The following is a 25,898-nucleotide window of genomic DNA, read 5'->3' on the forward strand; positions in this document are numbered from 1 at the left end:
TACAGTACCTTCTTAACACAACAGTCAACAGTACTTATAATGCATACATGTAAGTAAAGATAAATACACAATAATAATGCTGAAGATAATAAAGACAAGGAAGAAGAATGAATGGAAAACACATATACAGAGACAATGACAATCCAGAGTACAACAATGATTATTTCTACACTATAAAAATACAGGAATTGCAACAAAGATATAAATAAAGTAGTAAGTGACTATATTAATAAATAAGTTAAAGAGCACCTATTATATAGAAAAGTAGTCTGAATTTATAAATTAGAAACACAGGCCTTTAAATGTATATTAATGACAGTGTGTGATTCTGAAAATAAATCTATTCCTGCAGCAAATGTGTTATAAAATCGTAGCATTTTAATAAATGGCGAGTTCAAGTGATGAGATGTTCTAGATCTTGGAACTTGAAATACTGTGTTCATGCGAGCATGTGTTCGTGGAACATGAAAGGAGATAAAATTGAGCAGTCCTATGGAATTAAATTTATTTATTAGGATTTTGTTTAACGTTTTTAGAGAAATAATGATTCTTCTGTTGCGCAACGACGTGGGGTTAAAGTTACTTCTTAAATACCGTGTTGATGTATCAAAAGGGCAAAATGTCTTATTTGTTTTATAATACAGATACCGCAAAAACTTGTTTTGAACAACTTCAATAGTATGTATTTGTTCGTTAGAACACGGGTCCCAAATTACAAATGCATATTCTAATTTACTCCTAACAAGGCTAGTAAATAACTGAATAACAATCGATGATTGAGTAAATAATTTAGAACTCCTTATAATAAACCCGAGCAAACGGTTGGCATCGTTCGTTATTTTTCTAATATGAGTTTTGAATGTTAATTTTTCATCAAATATTTCTCCTAAGTCTCTTATTGCCGAAACTGTTTCTAGTTTGGTATCTTCTATATAGTACGACGCAATCGTACCTTTCTTTTTCCTGGTAAAAGTTACTGATTTACATTTCTTTACATTAAGAGACATATGATTCATATCGCACCATTGTACAACACGATCAATGTCCTGCTGTAGCTCATCCTCATCCTTCTTGTGATGTATGACTTTAAAATTTTTTACATCGTCTATTATTATTATTATTATTATTATTATTATTATTATTATTATTATTATTATTATTATTATTATTCGACGACACTTATTAAGTTAATTGTATTCAGTCCATTACGAGTTAACAGTAATGTATACAATGCACATAATTACTATTTTGGGTAAATATATTAATTCCTTCATACACTGACTGACAGAGCAAATGCAACACCAAGAAGGAGTGGTCAGAACTTTATGCCAATTGCAGGGTAGACTGACGTCACTAAGGTATGCTCATGATGTGAAATGCGCCGCTGTGCTGCGCACGTAGCGAACGATAAATGGGACACGGCGTTGGCGAATGGCCCACTTCGTACCGTGATTTCTCAGCCGACAGTCATTGTAGAACGTGTTGTCGTGTGCCACAGGACACGTGTATAGCTAAGAATGCCAGGCCGCCGTCAACGGAGGCATTTCCAGCAGACAGACGACTTTACGAGGGGTATGGTGATCGGGCTGAGACGGGCAGGTTGGTCGCTTCGTCAAATCGCAGCCGATACCCATAGGGATGTGTCCACGGTGCAGCGCCTGTGGCGAAGATGGTTGGCGCAGGGACATGTGGCACGTGCGAGGGGTCCAGGCGCAGCCCGAGTGACGTCAGCACGCGAGGATCGGCGCATCCGCCGCCTAGCGGTGGCAGCCCCGCACGCCACGTCAACCGCCATTCTTCAGCATGTGCAAGACACCCTGGCTGTTCCAATATCGACCAGAACAATTTCCCGTCGATTGGTTGAAGGAGGCCTGCACTCCCGGTGTCCGCTCAGAAGACTACCATTGACTCCACAGCATAGACGTGCACGCCTGGCATGGTGCCGGGCTAGAGCGACTTGGATGAGGGAATGGCGGAACGTCGTGTTCTCCGATGAGTCACGCTTCTGTTCTGTCAGTGATAGTCACCGCAGACGAGTGTGGCGTCGGCGTGGAGAAAGGTCAAATCCGGCAGTAACTGTGGAGCGCCCTACCGCTAGACAATGCGGCATCATGGTTTGGGGCGCTATTGCGTATGATTCCACGTCACCTCTAGTGCGTATTCAAGGCACGTTAAATGCCCACCGCTTCGTGCAACATGTGCTGCGGCCGGTGGCACTCCCGTACCTTCAGGGGCTGCCCAATGCTCTGTTTCAGCAGGATAATGCCCGCCCACACACTGCACGCATCTCCCAACAGGCTCTACGAGGTGTACAGATGCTTCCGTGGCCAGCGTACTCTCCGGATCTCTCACCAATCGAACACGTGTGGGATCTCATTGGACGCCGTTTGCAAACTCTGCCCCAGCCTCGTACGGACGACCAACTGTGGCAAATGGTTGACAGAGAATGGAGAACCATCCCTCAGGACACCATCCGCACTCTTATTGACTCTGTACCTCGACGTGTTTCTGCGTGCATCGCCGCTCGCGGTGGTCCTACATCCTACTGAGTCGATGCCGTGCACATTGTATAACCTGCATATCGGTTTGAAATAAACATCAATTATTCGTCCGTGCCGTCTCTGTTTTTCCCCAACTTTCATCCCTTTCGAACCACTCCTTCTTGGTGTTGCATTCGCTCTGTCAGTCAGTGTACTTTTGGGTCATTTTCTAGCTCATTTGAAGTCCTTTTTGAGGATTTTTAGGTCATATTATAAGTTGTTTTCAGCATTTATTATATCATCAATATCTTTTTTTTTTTTTTTTTTTTGCTATTTGCTTTACGTCGCACCGACACAGATAGGTCTTATGGCGACGATGGGATAGGAAAGGCCTGGGATCGGGAAGGAAGCGGCCGTGGCCTTAATTAAGGTACAGCCCGAGCATTTGCCTGGTGTGAAAATGGGAAACCACGGAAAACCATTTTCAGGGCTGCCGACAGTGGGGTTCGAACCCACTATCTCCCGATTACTGGAGAGTGGCCGCACTTAAGCGACTGCAGCTATTGAGCTTGGTCATCAATATCTGGACCCTGGTGATAACTAAGTCGATGCTGAATAATTCCGGATAAGACGAAGTACATACTCTTTTCAGAATGTAGTAATAATTGATACTGAATATATTCAAATTACAACTCTTAACCTTTTTTACTTCTCGCAGAAATAAACAATGGTCGGATTCTGATAGAATTTGATGCTTCAAAAATAGCTGTGTTTCTTACTATAAAGGAAGCCAGATTGGGTAAAAGGTAATAGAAAGGAAATTCTATTTCCTCAAGTTGAATAAAAGTGATAATTCATTTTGACTTTACTTTATTTTTCAGCGTATGGCTTTGTTTCCGGAAGTGCTCCGCTACACATTCATTTGGCCGCCAAGTGTAGCCACTGTTGCTGGTAGACATCCCTGGGAGCCTCTACCGTGAGTGTTCACTACATTGATTGTCATCATGAATATTTGAGTGAGCAAATTTCTGAGATATCACACGCTCCCAATGCTTCAAGAATGATGAGCTAAGATTTAAACAGTAGTAGTAGTATTCTCAATGTATGTTTTCTCAAGTTATTTTCGCAGACTGTATGTTATTTTCAGTGTCACCCTTTACATATAAGTGTTATAAAGTGTCCGTGATGCATGGCTGTTGTTTGAGTTTTAAATCATATTCCTCATGATCCTAATACTACTCCTGTAAAGGCTTCTTACTGTGGAGGAAGTAAACTTATAGCATACTTCTTAAATTGCTGTTGCTTATCTTTAGAATACGGTATTTAACTGAGTCAGAAAATTTTTTGAATCGCTTCCTACATCAGTAACCTAGTAATGGACATGTTAATCTCTTCACGTGGTTTACGACTGACATACTCTCCGAAAACGGCGAACAATGTCTGCCGTCAAGGGAATTACTTCGATATTATCTGTATTGATGCGTGTTGATGGATGTGTATGGGGCTACGAAGATACAGTGTTCTACATTTATCACAATATACCGTGCTCCTGTATCGATTGAAGAGAAACCATTAAGTTGACCTCCTCCTAATTCGTCACCAAAAGGTATCGAGATAGTGATTCGAACCGCGGACCTGATTCATAAACCAAACTTCCATGATAACTATTCGATCACGGCTACTACACTGGGATAAGGTCGGGTGTGAAATATCACACTCCGTTCATGAGTCTCTACTATTTATTGCTCCTGTAGAAAAATATATTTTCCTACCCCATTTAATTGCTACTTTCAATGCGTTGGTTTCTTCCACGTTCCAAAGACAGTCTTCAACACAGTAGCTCAGGAACTCAAAATGACTCTACAGTAGTTAGTTATTTGTTTACCTCCCTGGTCTAAAGTTACGACAGGAATATTGATGTAACGTGTCCAGCACGTTCAAGTAACTGCACTTTTAAAATGAATATATTTTACCAGTGGTGAACAATGTCTGTTCAAGTGTACTGTCCTTGTGTACGTATTGAAGCAAGGAACACAGGGACTCAAGAGTTGATTTGGGATATTTTACATTAACCTGGTCCCATTTCTTCGTTGAATCTACACTTTAAACAGCTACTAGTAGCTTGAGGAAACGTTTTATAGTAAAATGAGAAGACTGGACTTTGGATATACCAAGACGTTCCCGTAAAACTCGTAGAATCATCGTACAATGAATGCTATATCCAAGAATATTTGTGTGACTGTAACGAGAACATGATATACATATATTACTCATCTTTATGTTGCAGTATCTACTCTAATTCATTAACAGTTGATGTAACTAGTACTATGCCTCCTTATAAATACTGTGGACCCAACTCAGCTTAGTTTAAGAAACTATGTTTGTCAGACTACGTTATTAGCTACAATTCTTCTTTACAAAATAACGCAGGAGATTTTGTCACGACTACTGGTTTAGAAACGTGTCGTAGTAACAAACGCATTAGCTGAAGAAGGGATTAGAGTTATGTCCTTTATGCAATTCGTATATCAGGGGATTGGAACCTAATTCCATTTGAGTTATTAGAAGAACTCATTTCAAAATTAATATATCACGCGGGCCGATGACATAGAGGATAGGCCCCTTCAACCAACATTCATCGTCATCATCATCATCATCATCATCAATATATCACTCATTAAAACGTTTGACAAGTAAGTAAGCCTTACATATTACGGTGTGTTCAGATCGTCTACATCTGACAAGTATAAAAGGCCATGAACTGGTTCTGGAAGATGTCTGATGGACTTACATCTCAAATGCACGCATAAATATATATTTTTCCGGAGTTCAAGAGTCATAAAACTTCTAGAAGCGTTGTACTTGTATTTTCGAAGAGGTATTTTTACATTCTTATTCTGAAATCCATCTTTGCATGGTTGCTTGATCCCTCTTAGTTATTTCCCGCTATATCACCGCTACTTTTTGAAACTTTTCTCCGCTACTTACTTTACTTGTACTCCTGCTATGCCAGGTATACATTAGCAAAGTAAATTGCGTGCAGAATAGAGCATAACTATTAATAAAAGGTATGTACGTAGATAACTAGGATGATGAGTACTTGGATATTCGTTTATTCTCCCCGCTTCGACACTGCTTGTTCAAATTGGTGAAGTTTTCCCCTTCTGGCATATTCATTATCAGATCAAGTGCTTTTAACTGTTCATGAATATAGCCTGGACCAAATAATCTGGGAGGATTTGTATTTCGTCTCTCTCCCAAGGCACTTCTAATTGGTTGAGGTGAAAAGTGATGATTGAGGGCACAAAGAATATATTATAAATATGGGTTCAGATACTGGTTTTCCCCAGAGGCTGTTGAGGCCTCCTCAACATACTTTGAAGTTACAAGCCTCATCTTGAAGAAGATTGTCGAAACACATTTTAGTCTAGCGATTGCAGAAAAGGTCATTAATCCAATATTAGTGGCGAACAGTTCCATAGTCAACAGTTTCGTTGAACTCGTTATTTCTACTTCGTTATACTGTGCCATACTCGGGAGTGTTAATTCGTAAGCTGCGATGGAGAAAGCTGATTTCATGTCTACGATCCCTCACAGTGAGAATTCGTGTACTCATGATATTAAGGTTTAGACAATAATCCACAGATTTGAAGCAAATCAGCTGAAGTTTTTTTCACAGTTCTGATACTAACGGTATTGTACTAAAGGATTAACAATTGTAAAATCCTCAAATCCTTAGTTTATGTTTACACACTTGTGAAAATAATTCTTAATGTAAAAATACGTAAAATTTTCAAACCACCTCTTAATGGCCTTTGATGATTCCCTTTCTGGTTTGCCTGTAAATAATGTTGTTAAGCGGAATTATTCTTATTACACCGGGCGAGTTGGCCGTGCGGTTAGGGGCGCGCAGCTGTGAGCTTGCATCCGGGTGATAGTGGGTTTGAACCCCACTATCAGCAGCCCTGAAGTTGGTTCTACATGGTTTACCATTTTTACGCCAGGCAAATGATGGAGCTGTACCTTAATTAAGGCCACGGCCGCTTCCTTCCTATTCCTTGGCCGTTCCTATCCCATCAGTTGGCCGTGCGGTTAGGGGCGTGCAGCTGTGAGCTTGCATCCGGGTGATAGTGGGTTTGAACCCCACTATCAGCAGCCCTGAAGTTGGTTCTACATGGTTTACCATTTTTGCGCCAGGCAAATGATGGAGCTGTACCTTAATTAAGGCCACGGCCGCTTCCTTCCTATTCCTTGGCCTTTCCTATCCCATCGTCACCATAAGACCTATCTGTGGTGGTGCGACGTAAAGCAAATAGCAAAATATAGTATTCTTATTACTTAATTTTTTAAAGAAAATGAACTAGGTTTTCGAAAAAATACGTAAAAATACGTAAAATTTTCAAACCACCTATTAATGGCCTTTGATGATTCCCTTTCTGGTTTGTCTGTAAATAATGTTGTTAAGCGGAATTATTCTTATTACACCTTCTTTCTTTTCTTTCAATATAATATTTCAATAGCTCAGGTTCAAACGTGCCCTTTTTCATGCTCTTTCATTTGACACAAGAGTGGACCTCCTTACTCAATTTATACTGACATTAGAATTGCCCTTCCCCATAGGTCGGGCCTTCTTTTTTAACTCCTTTATCCTCTTGCAATTTTCACTTTACCCTAAGGTACCTTCTGCCCTGTTTTGATCGGATGTAGTCTGGTGTTTACTCCTACGTAGACGTAGCTCATCTGCTTCGAACACTCCAGTCACAGTATATTTTCCAGGTACATACTTCATTCTTCTCAGGATCTCTGTTTCTACTCGGTTGAAGTCCAAAACAGCATTCATAACACCAAACTTCAGTGCGGCACGCCCGACATTCTTACATTGTCGCTATATTGTTATTTTGTCTCAAACCGTGAAGACATTTGGACAGCTTGTTTGGATCACAAAGTCTCTCATGTATGGGGTCCACAGGATAAAGAACCTCTAATGGTATTTCTTTCTTTCTTCTTCCTACTTTCTTTCGTAACCTATTTACACTCCAGCGCTAATTTTTCCCTCGGACACAGTGAGGGATCCCACCTCTATCGCCTCAAGGGCAGTGTCCTGTAGCGTGAAACTTTGGGTCTGGGTTACAATTGGGAAGTAGGACCAGTACCTCGCCCAGGCGGCCTTACCTGCTATGCTGAACAGGGGCCTTGTGGAGGGATGGGAAGATCGGAAGGGATAGACAAGGAAGAGGGAAGGAAGCGGCCATGGCCTTAGGTAAACGTGGTGGAGGGTTCATTATAATTGAAAGTTTTCTAATCGTCATCCATTTAACCTCATTCCATTTAAAGTTTCCTGTTTATTTTGGGAGCAAGTTCATGCCACTTGGAGATACGTAACGTATCTGTTTTAAAAACCATAGAATTTACAGACCAAACCCGTTGTCAGAGCCCAACCAAACCATTGATTTTCGTAATTTAATCACGATCAATGAAGAAATTGAAAACAACTGGGGCATGCTAAAGCATATATCAAAGACTGAAGACAGTCCGAGTCTAAACACAACACAGGAATTCTCACTGGAATAGTCGTTATTGCCCGTGTTAGCGCTTGTTGCGAGTTTAACATGTGAAGCACTACTAGAAGAGTTTATGTATCTTGTACCACTACTTTCGTCTCCTGTATTTTGATGCTGATTGCCATAAAACCTACGCTTTTTCGTCTTACCACTACGGGACTTAGAGCCCATGCAAGTGGATTACTTCCACAAACACGAAATAAACAGAAGTACGCAAGTTTTTCACCCAGTCAGGTACGAAGGAAAATGTAATTACTGTTCACCACAGATCATGTATACAAGACTGACAACACATCAGTGTCCTGAAGTATAATACTACTAAAATCTAATAACAGAGCCACCTGTGAATGACAGTTGATACGATAAACCAGTCGCCTGCCATAGGGGAACTAGTAAGCGAGTACGAACTGAGAAGCCCTCTCCTTGTCATAAAGAGACGTGCACCGCTCCATTTAAATTCACTTTAAATGCATTTCTAGTCAACCTAGCCGCATAAACCATACATTTCCTGAAAGTACAAAGTTTATGCTTGCATATGGCGTTAAGAACAAATAATGCCAAATTTATCCCAAACGTGCTATTTTGAACATACAGTATATGTTGTAACAGGAACGCCCGTACTTCAGTTTATCGGAGAGCATGAGGAACGACAAGGCGTGTACGGCCCATGCTAAGAGAGTGAGAGAGAGAAGGGTAGTGAGAAAAAAACTTTTCATGATTAAGTGGATCCTTCAGTTTATTCAATAGATATGCAAAGAATTGTCACCTTTTACAGCTGAATCGTGGAGTTGTCCCTGAAGGCGTGGAGGGGACGTCGTCCTGCGGCGGCTGCGTCGTCTTGCGGTCGGCGTCGGCGTTGTCTTCCGTCGTTGGTGTTTTCTCTGTATTAGTGTTGATGACTCGAACCTGAGGCAGGAACGGGGAAATGTGGAGCTTCCACATCGGACGTCATGGGACTCTGGTGTGACACCTCTCTAAGGCGAAGCACGCCGAAATAGTTCCCACAGTCAATGATGTTGAACGCACTTTAGCAGCAAGGATAAAGTCAGAGTCACAGTTCCACGAGGATAAGATGGAAGGAATTATCGTATTTGGAATAATAAACAAACGAAAATAATCTAGGACCTTCCGAGGTGCAGTGATTAAGCACTTCATAAAGAAAATTAAATTTACCGGGTACAGTCTCTGCACTGTACTCCATGAGCACAATATTCACACACTTGTTGAAATAAAGGACAGTCCAAGTTCTGTTACGTTGTAATTTTCAGAAGATTATCACTGGCACTTAAGATCATACGTGATTCTGAACAGGTTATGATGGGAATTGGCATGGTTCCTCGGAAAGAAATCACGATACTGTATTCCACAAGTTAATACTGTCTTTAAGAGGGAATGTTGGCACAGTTTATTACGAACACAGTTCAACGGATAGACACAGTCTTTAAATGAAATGAAGGTCGGCACAGTTTTATTACGAACACAGTTCCGAAAAATGGATAAACACAGTCTTTAAATGAAATGCAGGCTGGCACAGTCTATGCTAGAAACACTATCGCTGTTTTCACACAGTCTTTAAATGAAACCAAGGTTGGCTAGAAACACTATCGCTGTTTTCACACAGTCTTTAAATGAAATCAGGGTTGGCTAGAAACATTATCGCTGCTTTCACACAGTCTTTAAATGAAATCGAGGTTGGCACAGTTTATGCTAGAAACACAGTCTTTAAATGAAATCAAGGTTGGCTAGAAACACTATCGCTGCTTTCACACAGTCTTTAAATGAAATCGAGGCTGGCACAGTTTATGCGAGAAACACAGTCTTTAAATGAAATCAAGGCTGGCACAGTTTATGCTAGAAACACAGTCTTTAAATGAAATCAAGGTTGGCTAGAAACACTATCGCTGCTTTCACACAGTCTTTAAATGAAATCGAGGCTGGCACAGTTTATGCGAGAAACACAGTCTTTAAATGAAATGAAGGCTGGCACAGTTTATGCTAGAAACACAGTCTTTAAATGAAATCAAGGCTGGCACAGTTTATGCTAGAAACACAGTCTTTAAATGAAGTGAAGCCCACGGAGAAAGCTTCTAACACTAACGTTTCTGAACTCAAGTATACAGCCGGACCGAGTGACGAATTATATCGCGACGTGCTTACTTGCACACACACACTGAACTCACGGCGTACTGCCGACTCCCCTCACTCTGCCTACGGCACACTGCAGCTGCACACTGCACACTCTCTGCTTTACCCCAGGCTGGCGATTCGCTTATATTGCCGAAGGTTGGTGGGCGTGGCTACACATGTGGGCCCCAAGAAAATTTTATATCTTGGCCATCTTTACACCGATTGACACGAAATTTCGGCTAGCAGCGTTCATTATTCCTGCCTGCAAGGTGACGTTATTGAAATATTGATATTACATTTCGTTCATGCAGCAATGCTATGGAACACGAAAGAACCTTCTGCGTGACGTCGCTTGTCCTTGGCCGGTGTTCTAGAACATCGCGAGCTTGCTTGCAGTACACAATGCCTGTGCGCTCGGCGCAAGTTTTAAATGCTTACGGCCGGGTGTTAGCGAGTTCCTCTTAATAAATGAATGAAACGTGAATGCTCGTAGGGCGTTCCCGTTTCAATGTATACCTTAAAATTGAAGGGAGCACATCGTACGTGTAGACTGAACGGATTCTTATCGCAATCTCCTGAACGTGACGAGATTACTCTCTGACCGGGGTCCTTTGTGTCTCTTTGATTGTACGGTATTCAGCTTATGTATTTCTCCTCAGCCACTGTGTAACTTCGTTATGTATTCTTGAACTCTGTTGCAATTGACTATCTTACCTACACAGAACATTGATGGATGCCAGATTCCACAAAAATGTCCGTACCTTTTCCTACAAGCAGTGGACTAAATGGAGAAAGCACCAAGTATCGTTATTTATGAAGCTCGCGAAACCTTTAGGATTACTTTAACTCAGGGTACGTTCGATAAACGGAATGGATGCTCTTACTAGACAAAACAATTTGCCCTCTTTAAAAGGGTTTACCGGGTAGATCTCTCCAGATTATACACTGCACGCGCCACATACGGTGCTATAAGGAATTAAAAACAAAGTACCGATATAGCTGCGCAGTACGGCTCGTGTAAATTTCAGCTTGCATTCGGGAGTTGGTGGGTTCGAACCGCCTTTTATCTAAGAATGATACCCTGTGGTTTCCCATTATAACACCAGCAAGATCCGGGGACTGTGCCTTGGTTTCGGCCACGACCACTACTTACCTTCTAGTAGCACTTTCCCATCCCAGACCTACTGGTGTTGGTGCAACGTTTGAACAGTTTCAAACAAAACAAAAAAAGAAAAACGAAACGAGGTCAAAATGTGACTTGTGCCATAGTGACCGAACGTATCTACAAATTGCAATCCTAAACGGGATAGTCTCAGTTACTTCCTTCACTTCTTGTTCTTCCAGAGTCTCATCAGGTATCAATGTTGGTCCGAACAAATATAAAAATAGTATTTTAATTAAGTCTCTTCATAGGTATAAGGAATCCTCTTACTGCGAACTTGTATCTGAACATTAGTGACTTGTCTCTCTGCAGGAATCATCATAGATATATCAATCAATCATTGATCTGTGTTTAGGGCTGTGGCCCAGGTGGAAAATTCCCTGTCAATCGTTTACTAGTTTTTCTTAAATTATTTCAAAGAACGTGGACATATCTTGTAAATGAATACTTTCCACATTTTGTCGTCTTGAATTCCAACTTTATCGTCATATTATGACCTTTCCTACGTTTAAAAGCTCCACTAAACATTATTCGTCTACTAATGTAATTTCACGCCATCGCTCTACTGACAGCTCGGAATTTGCCGCTTAGTCTCCTTACTTCCAAGTCTTCCCAGCCTAAAGTTTGCAAGAAGGGAATGTGATATTTGATTATAGACAGAGGAATCAGTTGGTTATAGAGAACACTGGTTAAGGAAGAAGATTACCGGGATGAACGGGGTGATGGAAGAACCAAGCACGAATCACATTTTCTATAGGGCCTAGTGATTCCAAAATCCTTCTGAATTCCACACGAATGTCACCACAACCACACGCATAAATCATATCATTCACACGATTATAACAGTTTGATGATCGTACTCACTTGAAATCCAGTAGCTAGGGTTGGTATAGGTTACCACATGTTGAGTTCAATTCCCATCATCCGAAAGTTGTTGGTATTTTTCTTTTCATAGAATATTGGCGTTAGGCCTCGGAAGACAATGCGGCCAGCATTTACAGAGTGAGCATACATTTATCGTACATACATTTCGTGGCTGAAAAGAAAAAGTCATATCTTCTAAATTAATATTACAGCCTGATAAATATTGGCAAATTACAGCGCATAATTTTGGAGTAAGGTTTGATAACAAGTTGGGGGTGGGGTATTTAACTTCACCAAACAAGAGTACAGATGGTTTTGTTGTCGAGAGTACTTCTTACAGGACTGTGTGATGTGGTTCAAGTCGACTATTTCCCCAGGGTCTTCTCGGCAGTGAGGATTGTCGAAGACCTTGATCCTGTGAAGATGACTTGGATAGCATCCATGCCCCAGACGCATTCTAATTAAAGATGAAAGGTGTCTGCGAGTTAGTTTAAATTTCTTGAACCATATTTGCGATGGTATGGTGGGCTGAATTTTAGCATAATGCTTTCCTCTTGTAAGCTGTGACATTTTACAATACTCAGACTATTCCCTGTAGACCTGTTGTTTGATTATGGGCAAGTTATCAGAATATGGAAACTGTTTGTGAAGGCGGAGTTCACAAGTTGTGGCTTCTTTCGCTAGCTGGTCTACTATCTCGTTCATCGTTATACCAGCGTGGCCTTTAATCCATAGATGCACTTGTTGAGCTGCTTTCTGTGCGGTATAGATCAAGTTCAAAATGTCTAATATATACTGATGTGTAGACAGGTCCCAGAAGTTTGTAGCTTTTGAAGGGCACATTGTGAGTCAGAAAGTATTAGAATTTTGCGGAAGTGACGAATTCCATAGCTAATGGCTGAGTTGATAGCTAAAGTTTCTGCAGTAACAATAGACGTCTCTTGAGGCAAGGAGTACTTCTTTGACACCTGAGATGCAACACAGAAGAATGCATAATTCACGCCTGTTGTGGTCTTGAGTCCATCAGTATAAATATGAAAAAAATTGGGCCAGGTACTGTTGAGAAAAGCTGATAAACTTTCATTGATGGAAACACTGTTAGTAATGAAGCATGGTAAGAAGAATATGGAAGGTGTAAATATGAGAGGTTCGTACTTTTGTTGAAATACAGGGTGGCTTCCAGACTGAAGTATGAGGGAAATCAAGTTTTAGAAATTCTTGAAACTTTCATATGATAATATAGTCCGGTGCTTCTGACCGATGTTATTTCTGTCGATTGCCAGTTGTAATAGTCTTAATTTGCTTATAAGTTTATTGATCCCGAGTGTTGACCGGCGAATAAAGAAGGTATTCGCCAGATATTGTCTTCTTATCGTGAGAGGCATCTCTTTCGCTTCCACTAGGAGTGCGTTCGTAGCAGTAGAATTCAATGCCCCTAGACATGTGCGGATAGCATGATGATGTACTATATCAATTTTTCTGAGAACGTATTGCGGTGCATTTCCATCAGAAATGCTGCCGTAGTCTAATATGGGACATAAAGTACTAACAAAGTTGTCGTGTCCGTACCCCACCAGATTCTAGAAACATCTCATTAGACATTCGAAGCTCGATCAAGTTTTGTTATTAGATGCTCGACGTGACTTCTCCAGGTAAGCTTACTATCGAGATGAAGTCGTAATAGTTTCTCTGATGGTTTTAGTGGGAAGGAGAACGGACCGAGGCATATCGTGCGTGAGGTGTATGGAATCCTTTTTCGACTAAAAATAACTGCAGTTGATTTCTCAGCAGATAATGTGAGTCCTGTTTGCGCTGTCCATTGCGCTGGGTGTGAATCTGCCGTGTATAGCCACATACATGTTAACCGGAAGCTAGTGGAGGCGGTGTAAATACATACATCATCCGCATGTTGAAGGACTCTGGTCGTAGGACCAGACATTTTATCCAGATCTTCAGTGTAGGCGGCATATAGTAAAGGACTGAGAATATCACCCCGAGGAAGTCCATTTGTGACAATACGAGGGCCATAAAGGGTATTATCATGACGACGGAAATACAATGTTCTTGTGATCAGAAGATTATTGATCCCAGAAATACAAATACTGGGGAGGCCTGAAAGTCTGAGTTTGGATACTGGTACAGGGATTATCACACTATCGTAAGCTTTTGAAGTATCCAAAAATATAGCAAATAAATACTGCTTGTTCAAGAAACTCCGTTATATATCAGTTGTTAATAGGCTGATGTTGTCAAAAGTACTTTTGGCTTTCCGGAAATTAAAAGGCGTCGTTAAAAGGACTGCGCGATGTTCCATCCACCATTCAAGCCCAAGTTCCAGGATCCTTTCAAAAGTCTTACCGATGCAGGATGATAGTACTATAGGAAAATAGGATGATGGATCGTTGGAATCCTTCCCCGGTTTCAGTACTGGAACAATTATCTGAGTAGTCCAATCTGTTGAAACGTCACTTTTCTTCCAGATGTCATTGAAGAGCTGAAGAAGGATCTCTTTGACAACCGAGGAAGGTTAGATATCATCAAGTAATGGACTTGATCATGCCCTGGAGCTGAGTTGGATGATGCCTTCAAGACCAATTCTAATTAACGTAATGTGAATAGTGTTGTAAGAGGGCACATATAGCACGTCCGCTGATTAGAAGATGGCGAATGTAATCTTTCGAACGATGTGGTCGGTGGAGCGATCAAATTCGCAAAGTCTGCAATCCAGTCGCGGAGAGTTAATACCTGTGGAGACTTCTTCCTCATTTTATTAACTGTTGACCATACCTGCGATAACGGGGTATCATTGGACAACTTTTCACACTAGGGTTTCCGTTCCACGCCGATTTCTTCCGATTCTTTAGGAAACGTTTAATTTGGGCTCTGTGTTCTTGTACATGAGATAGTTGTTCCATGTTTTTTCACGTTTCAGTCAGCTGAAGGCTTGTTTCCTCTTAGCAATCATACGGGAGCATTCTTGATTCCACCATGGATTAGGCTGGTTCTTTGTATGATCTCTGTCTTCTCTGTGGTATCGCTACTGAGGAATTTCATTAAGAATGTTTAGAAAAATCTGGTATCTGATATGATCTGTTTCGTATTTGGATACTGTAGGAATGAGGTATTATATTCTTCTTCTATATATCAACCAGTCAGCTTTTGTAACATTCCATTTCACTGCCGGATTATATGGGGTATAGATAGGTGGATAATTTGCAGGAAATTAGGATCCCGTAGTGATTTGAACCTAAAAGATAAGATAACGGCTTCCATAAAAAGTCCGTAGATATTGGTGCTGAGCAAAAAGACATGTCGACAGCCGATGGTATTTTTCCAGGTATAGGTAGAAGTGTAGGTGAACCGTCATTCAATATATATAGGTTGTATTCGTCCATAATTTGCAAAATAGCATCTCCCTAAATGTCATTTATTGTACATCCCCTCATAGTATTGTGAGCGTTGAAGTCTCCGAAGAAGAGACACGGAGGCTCTAGATTGCGAGTAAGGTAAAACTATTTTCGTAAAGTGATGACTGTCCTTGGAGTGGAATATATAGAGACGATTGTAATGTTTTGGTTACGTATGCGAACCTTAGCTGCCACTGCTTGAAGACTGCCTATTTGTGTATTATCTATAACAGCTTCTGCAAAGGGAATTGACAGATAATTAATAATGCTGATCCAGCGTATCCGTCTTCGGGGTTATGGCAAAGTACATGATAGCCTGGAAATGTAACTGTTACGCGTTGTCGAAACCATGTCTCTGAGATAGCTGCGATTGAGATATTTTCAGTTTGTAATGCCCGTTGTAAGGATTCTTTATTCGCACTAGCAGACCGAGCGTTACACTGAAGAATTTTAAACTCCATCATTAGACGTGAAAAGACTAGCAATCATATCATGAATAACAGTCGGACTGAAGGCTGCTGGTGATGACTGAACCTGGGCGATCAAGAGCATGATAAGGTTACAAATCTTATCTATGATTGTATTATTTCTAAGCGGTGTATTTGTCATCGTGTTATGTGGTTGAGGAGCATATGAATTATGAGATACGGGACTGTACGATATATGATGAGGAATAAATAATAGTTCTGTGACCGGAGGAAATTGAGTTTGATTAAGTGGATGTAGGATAGATATCGGTGCCTTGTACTGATTGACAGACTGGGCTGATGGGTATCTAATACTGGAATTCTGCGGCTGAATAAAGTGAAGAGGTTGTTGTTGTTGTTGTCGTTGCTGTTGCGGCGGCGGCTGCTGCTGCTGTATTTGTTGTATCTGAAGTGCTGGTGCATGTTGATGAGAAACATCCTCTTTGTGTAGTTGAAAATGATAAATGTTGCTCACTGGGGGCGTTGACGGGGCAACTGTTCCAATGGATGTCATATCTGATCGTACAGGGGTTGGTGGTAGTAGTGGGGTCATTGCGTGTTGTGCTGAGAGGGGATGGAATTCTCGGTGGAATTGCCAGTTAAATGTGGGCTTACTTACAGCCGTCGCATATCGTCGGTTATTAAATAAACTGAGTGCACTTTCTTGTGAAATGTTATTGTCAGCCATTACATGTTTGATTTCGGCCCACTTGTTATATTCTGGACATTCCCAGTCGGTAGAAAGATGAAGTCCTTGACAGTGAACACAGACAGGGGCTACAGTTTCGGGACACGATCTTATATCGTGAGGGCCACTGCTGTGAATGCAACGTTGATTACTACGACATTGTAAAGCAGAATGGTTGAACCGTAAACATCGTTCACATTGTAATACTGAGAGAACTTAAGGTTGAATGGCACAGCGTGTGCCTAGAATGTAAACATATGTATGGAGGTAGGCATTGTGCTCGGAACGTGATTAAGCAGACCGGTATTGGGCGGAGTCCCCAGTCGATGCTTTCCTTGTAAAGCGTTTAATGTTCACAACTGGGACTTCGCATTGAGATTTTTGTGAAAGGTCTGTTTCACTGAGTGAAATATCTACATCCTTAATAATTCCAAGCCTATGAATGACGCTGTGAGGGATATATACATCAAGATGTCTACCTTTAAAAATAGGAGATTCTACTAGCTATTGAACCTGATACAGTTCCCACACGTAATCTATTGTGTCCTGATTTTGAAATGTTTATGATGTTTTCCTTAGAACAAATACTTTCTTGGAATATTAGCCTACAAATTGCTATTGGATGCAAATTACTACAGTTTATTTGTTCTTTCTGTAATTACAAAGAAAGGACCATTATCAGTGTTAGAATAACGGTTATTTTGACTACGACGGGGTTTCAACTGGTTAAGCATATGGGGAACCTCACCTGACTGAATATTATTCCCACATTCCATTCGGTCCGTATTGGCAGGTTCCAAACTACCCATTTCAAGTGTTCCATCTGGGACTATCGCTGAATCTACTAAGGATTTGGTGGCACGAAAACGTTTAAGTTGATGGCATATTCGATCACATACATCGGATAGAGAAAGCACATTATCTGGTATTGATGGTCGTTGTACACATCCGGTATTAGTTGTGTTGCTTGTTATATTTCCTTGTGGTTGATGAATTTCATTTGACGGTTCCATTTCGGCGGCTGCTTGTTCATACAGAGGATGTTGCACTTTCATTAGAGACATATGTTCAGGTTGGGCTTTACCATAAAACGTCTGAGGGGCAGAATGCACTACCTGCCCAATATATGGAGGATCATTCATATTCTTACTTACACTACCTTCTGTTGGACTAAACTGCTATAAGCTATGGAGTGAGTAAATACGTTCCACTGCACTGAGTTCACACTTGGAGAGTGAGCACGATTAACACGACAACCTGCTTGGCGGGCTGCACGCTGTAGACTCAAGTTGGTAAATTGAAAGTCTATCTTCTGGACTGCTTAAAAGAACTACACGTTCAAGGATGCATAATTTAGATCACCCTGGATCTAAAATCTTCGCCACACACTCAGTGGAGTCCATAATATTTCAATCCGTGGTTATTAGTATAGCAGCAGACAGGCTAGCCTTACGAGTGCTAGTAGGCAGCGTTAGGATTCACAATTTGACGCTCGTAGGGGCCATGAGTGTACACATTAACACTGAAGGTCTGAAAATTATTATGTTCACGAAGATATCGTGCAATTCATGATAAGGTCCGGGAAGATATTGACACAAATCTCCAAAAATAATTATGAGCCTACCAATGTTACGCCTCAAAAGGTAGACGGTGGGATCTAAGAATACTTCAGTGTGTCCCGTGGCGACAGACAAGGCTACATCTTGTCCCCTCAACTTCACAACGTCTACAGTGAGTGTATCAGGAGCAGGTCACTTGTTGATTGGGTTGGATGCATCTCAAATGATGGGAGAGAAATGAACAACTTTCTGTTTGCTGATCACACCACCCTGCTTGCCAACAGTGCGGAAGAGTTTCCAAATATGCTAACAAGAGTGAAGAATGTGAGTCTTGAGTAAGGACTGGAGCTCAACCTCAGCAAGTTGAAACTCATGGTGATTGAGCAGCAGAGGTCGAGCTCACAGTCTTAACAGACTCTAGGTAGAGCACGACTTCTAATACCTTCGGTCAACAATCAGTCATATGGCAAGTTCCAAGGAAGAGAATTACTAAGACGAGTCGCTGTGATGAAATTAACGAAGATCTGGAAGAACAAAGATCCATCTCATTGAAACCCCTGTATTCTCTGTTTTCTCATTTCGCTGTGAGACCTGGACCGTACAGGCTTTAGGCAGAAAGCGCATCGATACCTCTGAAATGCGGCGCTGGAGTAGAATGCTACGTGTGCCTTAGACAGCAAGAAGAACCAATCCGTACATTCTTCACAAGCTGAAGATTATAAAGCGCCTTTCTTGTCGTATCAATTAATACTTCAGTTCTTTGAACACATTGCGAGACGACCTGGACAAAATCTAGAGAATTTGATCATTGAAGGGACGATTGAGGGTAGTAGACCACGGGGAAGGACTGCAATCAGATGGATGGGACAAATGAAGACTATCACCGGTTTGTATTTCTAATGTGCCCAGAGTAAAATCCAAGATCGTCCGGGATGGCCACGCTACAGCATAGACTAAACGAGTGAGGTAACGACACGCAGAAATGACTAAATCGATTAGTGATGATGATGATGAGAATATCTCTCTAATTTCAGCGCGAATAAAAATACAGAAACGTTTCGGTTCTACGTCCAACAAAATACTTTCACGGCTTTCAGGTGCCGAAATTTCGTATTGGAGGAGTTATTTTATGTGCCAGTAAATCTACCGACACGATGCTGCCGAATGTGAGCACTTCGAAATGTCACTGGACTGCGCCGGGATCGAATCCGCCAACAAGGTTAACCTTTCTGCAGTCTGAGCCACGCAGCCCGATTCTCAACAATCAATTGCCAACGACGACCGCACTGAAAACAGTCCAAGGGATGAATTGTTTTTATTTTATTTTAGAATTTGCTTTACGACGCACCGTTGTTAGATTAATACCGTCAGATTGTATTTTATCATTGCACCTCACATCAGACTGACTGATGTAAGATATAACAACCAGTTAAAATTTTACCGTATTAATTAATACAACTTCACGTCAGTAAGTTCGGCAATCCTCAGCCTAACACTTCATATCCGCATCACTGTGACTGCATCACGCCCAACATGAACACCAGTGTCTTGGAACTATAATCCGGATTTTCCACATGCCACAATTCTCCTACAAACAAATTCGTATTCTTCGATGTAGCATGATTAAGAAATCTGTACACACAAACGGGAAGCAGACATTTCTTAAAGTACGAAACAGCAACTCTCTATTTTCGTCGCTTGTACTACTTCCCGAGACTTAACTGGAAGGCGTGAAACCCAACAATGCTAAGCCGCTAAATATGGCATTGTGCTCACATTACATAAGTCGGTGGCGTTGTCTCTTGTGTAGAATGCCAATGGCCAGTAGTTCTTAATTACTCCTGAAATATTAGGATCATCTCTTTTCATATTCATGTCTCAAATCTTGAGCGGGAAGTTTGCCCTTTTCTTGGTCCTTAAAGGCGAAATCCTTCCACTCGTTCTCTGTTACTTTGTACAACAATAATTGATGATAATGATGTATCTGTACCCCTTGTGCTCCTTCGCATCTTTTGAAATCAGCTAACATAAAACTTATGAAAATTTTCCTTCCTTCCTTCCTTCCTTCCTTCCTTTCTTTCTTTCTTTCTTTCTTTCTTTCTTTCTTTCTTTCTCCTTTATTTTCGTCTCCCATGCTAAGATTTACAGGACTATATTTAACATGAATGACATGATCGCAATATAAAAGGAAAGAAAGAGGAAAGAATGTGAGGAAGAGTATTCAGATGTCCTAAATGTTCATTTCTGGTGACTAGTAATAGTCAACATCTGTCCGACCATAATAAATACGTATCTAGTAAAATAAAAATCAGAATAATGGTAGCTGTAAAGACACTCAGTTGGGAACTTTTCATTAAGGTTTTCGTTATATAGAGTACTACATATACTGAACAGCGATATATTTCAATCTCTTTTGTTTTTACTCGCCACATATAAGCGATAGAATGCCTAGCATAAACGCTGGAAAATAGGATTATGCAAAATACTTTACGATGTTAATGGGGTAGGGGTCTTAAAAAATAAAATAAATTTTCTTTAGAGTTTCGTCCTGCAAAATGATTTGAAATGTTGCGACAAATTTCGAATTGGCCTGTCACTTGTTAAGAAGCTCATTCTTGGAACAAATCTCTAATGCCATTCTCAAGTGGTTCTATAGAAACCTCTCCATTTCTTAAACCAATAGATACAGCAGGCTTTGGTTTCCATGAATTACAGGAGTAACAAAAGTGATTCGAATTGTCAAACTCCAACTTATTTAGCGAGCATTGCAGAGATTGACACTTAATCAAAGACGTGTGGTTGTGTACTCAGTAATTCAGTCACTGTGTGGATTTCTGTGATAAGATGCTCCTTGGATGAATCAGTAGTCTCGCACACCATATCCTTGATAGTACTCCAAATAAAACGTTGGTGGAGACTTCTTCACATAACATGGAACGCAAGCGCACCATCAAATCCGAAGTGTTATCAAACTTCGACGTCCCACAGCACCCAAAACAGGCATTTCCGGACGTGGATTCTCTCGTGAAAAATGATCAGTTTCTCGTCCACACAACATACTAAGCGTTGTCGGTGTTATTCTGAATTACCTTACATCATGTTTGTTCCGTCTAAAAATGGCATTTAATTATAAGAATAATTTAATTCTGGTATAGTGAACTTTTAAGAAATGTCATAAACAGGTCTATAAATTTATAAAGTTCTAGTTGCAAAAGGTAAAAGTACGCAAATTTGTCAATTTGAACATTAACAAGGTAGGAGATGTCAAAACATGCAGCCAAGTACTGTACTACTGTATTACATTGAAATTACGATACCGTGCACACTACATAACTGTAAAATAGAATACTCCCCTCCTCTAGTTCCGGATCACCTAAAAGTGATACTTGCATTTGCATTTTTTTATTACAACTAGTTTGTTTATTACTACACTACACCTAATAATACTTACACTCACCGGGCGAGTTGGCCGTGCGTGTAGAGGCGCGCGGCTGTGAGCTTGCATCCGGGAGATAGTAGGTTCGAATCCCACTATCGGCAGCCCTGAAAATGGTTTTCCGTGGTTTCCCATTTTCACACCAGGCAAAAGCTGGGGCTGTACCTTAATTAAGGCCACGGCCGCTTCCTTCCAACTCCTAGGCCTTTCCTATCCCATCGTCGCCATAAGACCTATCTGTGTCGGTGCGACGTAAAGCCCCTAGCAAAAAAAAAATACTTACACTGAAGTTCATAAAAACCAGAACACCTTGAAAGACTAGAAATAGGAAATTCATATTCAAAGGACATGGGCATTATTATGTTCTAAAGAAATGATTAGCATTTGAACCATATAGGCCCTCAGGTTCAAGGTCCATATCGATATCTCGGCGCACCTACACCGACTTGTAAAATATGCCTGAGGCTCTCGTTGTCGCTATAAACCGAAGGTAATGGATCAGTTGGACTTGAGAAGACGCGCAGGATGCCTCGCAGACGTATGGGAGAACCGTACCGTCAAATGAGTGAGTTTGAAAAATGGCGCATTATTGGCAAGAGAGAACGTGATGCATCCATCCGGTAAACTGCTGCTCGTGTGGGACGAAGTGTGTCGGCAGTGCAACGGGTGTGTACAGAATGGTTCACAGAAGGCCGTAGAACATGATGAGATGGGTCTCTTCGCACCTCCTAGACCATCCCCCGAGAAGATCGACACCTCACCCGAATGGCATTGTAGGAGAGATCTGCATCCTCCTCGGCTCCGGCGCAACGGTGGAACAGTGTAACACATCGTATACTATCAGGAGTGACAGTCCGTCGCCGTTTACTATGGTATGGGTTACCGGCGCGTCGTCCACTTCTCCGCCTACCTTTGACTTACGTGTATAAACATGCTAGGCTGCAATTGTGCATGGACCGACGTCACTGGGGACAGGAATTGCATCAGATAGTGTTTTGGAACGAACCCAGGTTCTGCTTGTTTAAAAATGTTCGCCGCATTTTTGTTCGCCGCCGTCAGGGGGAGAGGCATCACATTGACTGCATTCGCACACGACATACAGCTATTGGGTACAAGCACAAATCGCAGTTGGTGCGTATCCAGGGCACTATGACCAGTTTGACCTACGTGAATGACATCCTGCGACCCGCAGCCATACCCTATCTTCATGACACCCCAGACGCCACATTTCAGCAGGACAATTCACGACCACATGTTGCTGCACGAACACGTGCCTTCTTGTTGTCACAGGATGTCATACTGATGCCCTGGCCCGTCCTATAACCAGACTTGTTGCCAATCGAAAATGTGTGGGATATCGTGCAACGACGGATGCGGCGCTGAGACCCAGTGCTAACCATCAAAGATGAACTGTGGAACCAGGTGAATGCAGCGTGAATGACTATACCCCAGGACGCCGTTCGCACCTTATACGCTCCGATGCCATCACGCATTGAACAAGTTATCAGTGCCCACGGAGGACCCAGTGCCTACTAGACAACGGGACACATGCTGAACCTACAGGAGGTGACTGAAATACTAATCGTTTCTACCAAACCAAAACCGAACCCCATGGCACTACAGCCCTTGAAGGGCCTTGGCCTACCAAGTGACCGCTGCTCAGCCCGAAGGCCTGCAGATTACGAGGTGCCGTGTGGTCAGCACGACGAATCCTCTCGACCGTTATTCTTGGCTTTCTAGACCGGGGCCGCTATCTCACCGTCAGATAGCTCCTCAATTCTAATCACGTAGGCTGAGTGGACCTCGAACCAGCCCGCAGGTGAAGGTAAAAATCCCTGACCTGGCCAGGAATCGAACCCGGGGCCTCCGGGTAAGAGGCAGGCACGCTACCCCTACACCACGGGGCCGGCAATCGTTTCTGCAGAACATGCTAATGAACATGTCCTGTGAATGAGAACTTCCTATCAAGGTGTTCAGTTTTTTTATGAACATGAGTGTATTTATACCCATTTTGCTATTTATCACATTTTAGTCCTACTGTAGATAGTATACATAGTGTTATATATTCCAGGACAGACTTGCATCATATCCTTCATTGGTTAAGTTAGTGCTTATTTTATTTTCACTTATTTTATTTTGCCACATATTCTTTAAATAGAAAAATAATATGCCGTTCTTCCCGGTGCGATCCTCTCTTTATATAATCGTTTTACAATTGAATGGAATTCTTTCTCTCTTTCTATGTTTGCTTTGTGTTCAATACCTAGTTTTGACTCTAAGTGAGTCTTTCTCCACACATACTCTTAATATATGTGCCTCTTACATTGTTTCTCCACATAACACACAACGATTCTCATCATGTTTCTCCTTTTGATACTTATTCTTAGATACCCACCACACCATACCTCTTACTTCTCTGTTCGTAAGCCTTTCTTTATTAAGAACGTTTGAATAATTTCGTAGAATTGTAGTGATGTTCTTTTGGTTTTATTTTCTGACATGATCACTTGCTTCTCAGTATTTTTCACCCTTTCTTACTCACAACCAGTACAAGAAGAGATGCATCCAAAAGAAATAATCTTGATTGTATGCGCCGTGTATTTAGATTAAATGGGCTTCTTCAGTGCGCCAGGGAAGTTCCTTTGCAGCGGCTCCGTACTAGCGAGAGAGAGAGAGCTAATAACAGCAATTAAGTTGGTAGCGGGATGAGTGCAACCCTGCCTTCTCCGCAAATAAAGTTTCATTGAAAACTTAAAGCCCATGTCGATTTATGAATCTTTCATCGCGTGATCAGTTTATTTCAATTCTGGCAACCGCGATAATATTATAGGGGAGCAATAAACGGTATTTTCATACAGCTTCATTTGCTGTCGAGTTAGAAAATCTGGACACTTAGACTTGCACTAACTTACGCATTGATTTTGTAGGACTAGGCAACATCATATCCAAGATTTATTCAAGTAAAAATCTCAAGCCTGCAACTTCGTGCATCATGAACTGAGCCGGTTGTACGAATCTTGCAACAAATCACGTACAGTATCGCGATTTGGATACCTCGAATGAGGAGAACGCGTACCAAATTTTACTATAGTTTCATTTTCCGTAAACTGATCACCTTTGCGGAGATTGTCTTCTACGAAAACAGGTCTCTTTTCAATAGTGAACATTATCACCACTATTCTACCGCACTGTCATCGGTATTTCGTCTAAACGGACGCATACTGCACTGTTCACTGTTCAGTGAGATTCCCGAAACCATCCGCCCTTCGCATAACCTTTGTCTTTGCCATTCAAGATCATGTCAATGATGCGGCCTGACTGCTGCTGCCAACTGAATCCTTTCTGCCACTCCTGATCATAATTAGACTCACTGCGTAGAAAACTCCCTGATGCACTGTACATGGGTTCTACCTAGGTATCATGATATGAATGGTCGCTTGTGAGTGAAACATCGAATGGTTGTAACTTTTAGTGTAATTGATGATGCCTCATTTGTTTTATATACCAGTATGTGGAATCTATACGTCAATCTTCACATAACCAATAACTTGCTTGCAGTCGCGTTCAAAAAGTATCCTAACTGCCTCGTAAGAATACGGTTGGTAGATGCAGAGTGGGCCTCAGCCCATAAGTGACCACGGGACAGAGCTGGACCTCCTGGCTGGCCCCAACCTTCGGCTGTCCTGAGATTGGTTTTCCGTGGTTTTTCATTCTCCTGCACTAAGGCGAATGCCGGGAAAGTTCCTAGTTCAGGCCACGGCCGCCAACCCCCTCACCATTTCCGAGCATCTCTTTCACCATAACAAATCTCCCGGCCTAAGAGACGGCGTCACCGTCTAAGAGGCCCGCTTCCCCCTTCAGGGGAGGAATGAAAACATTTTTAGTAGTAGTAAGAATACGATGCTTGCAGATAGCAAAAAGTCCATCTGAGTACTTCAACATGAATTGACCGGTCAATGATTAATGATAAACTTTTGGGTTTGTAATACAATATAATTGGCTATTTTAATTTGAAGTCTACAGGGCAAAAGTTTCCCTGACATATGGTGTGAAAGTTGTATATAATGCACTGGAAAGTCGGCGGAAATGAGAAATATTTCCTGAGATAAAATTGGCAGGAAGATTAATAACAATTACTGTTAGTGAA

At 41.5% G+C, this 25,898-nt stretch overlaps 1 protein-coding gene across 5 annotated transcripts in view; it reads left to right on the plus strand.

Annotated features, from left to right (window-relative positions):
- The window catches only part of GlcAT-P (Glucuronyltransferase P), a 1,177,810-nt gene that overhangs the window by 635,556 nt on the left and 516,356 nt on the right, over nucleotides 1–25,898 (plus strand). For 4 of the 5 annotated variants that reach the window (XM_067140865.2, XM_067140864.2, XM_067140867.2 and 1 more), the window contains one exon: nucleotides 3,362–3,456. The gene's annotated coding sequence lies outside the window, so the exon portion shown is untranslated. Of the gene's footprint in view, nucleotides 1–3,361; nucleotides 3,457–3,477; nucleotides 3,497–25,898 lie in introns of those variants that run through there. The other variant, XM_068226200.1, reaches the window with a different exon arrangement.

This window comes from Anabrus simplex, chromosome 2 (genome assembly GCF_040414725.1).
Source record: "Anabrus simplex isolate iqAnaSimp1 chromosome 2, ASM4041472v1, whole genome shotgun sequence".
NCBI lineage: Eukaryota > Metazoa > Arthropoda > Insecta > Orthoptera > Tettigoniidae > Anabrus > Anabrus simplex.